General features: G+C 32.3%; 1 protein-coding gene across 6 annotated transcripts in view; it reads left to right on the top strand.

Annotated features, from left to right (window-relative positions):
- LOC116852486 overlaps positions 1 to 282 on the top strand; it is a 45,186-nt gene that overhangs the window by 16,719 nt on the left and 28,185 nt on the right. The window lies entirely within an intron of this gene.

Here is a 282-nt window from a genome sequence, read left to right as displayed (position 1 = left end):
TGAGTGAGTTGTAGTCATTCAAACAAAAAATGTGTTATTTTTACGAAAAATTGTTGCAGTTATTTATTCATAAACAAAAAATTTTCAATATTTTCTCTTTATTCTAGTCTACTTTAGAGAGGCGGTATTTCCGAACATTTTAAGACCAAAATCATATCGATCGCATAATTTGGGACTTATACAGAACTTCCACCAACTTTAAAAACGTCGTTTCGAGAAAAACGCGTTTAAAGTTTAAGTAGTACTTACAGCTAGTCAGCGATCCCAGGACCGTATAGTACT

The sequence above is a fragment of the Odontomachus brunneus genome, unplaced genomic scaffold (assembly GCF_010583005.1).
Source record: "Odontomachus brunneus isolate Ranch 3 - 2012 unplaced genomic scaffold, Obru_v1 Obru_scaffold_229, whole genome shotgun sequence".
NCBI classification, from domain to species: Eukaryota; Metazoa; Arthropoda; class Insecta; order Hymenoptera; family Formicidae; genus Odontomachus; species Odontomachus brunneus.
The sequence above is the reverse complement of the archived record's forward strand: the minus strand, read 5'-3'. Positions and strand labels throughout refer to the sequence as shown.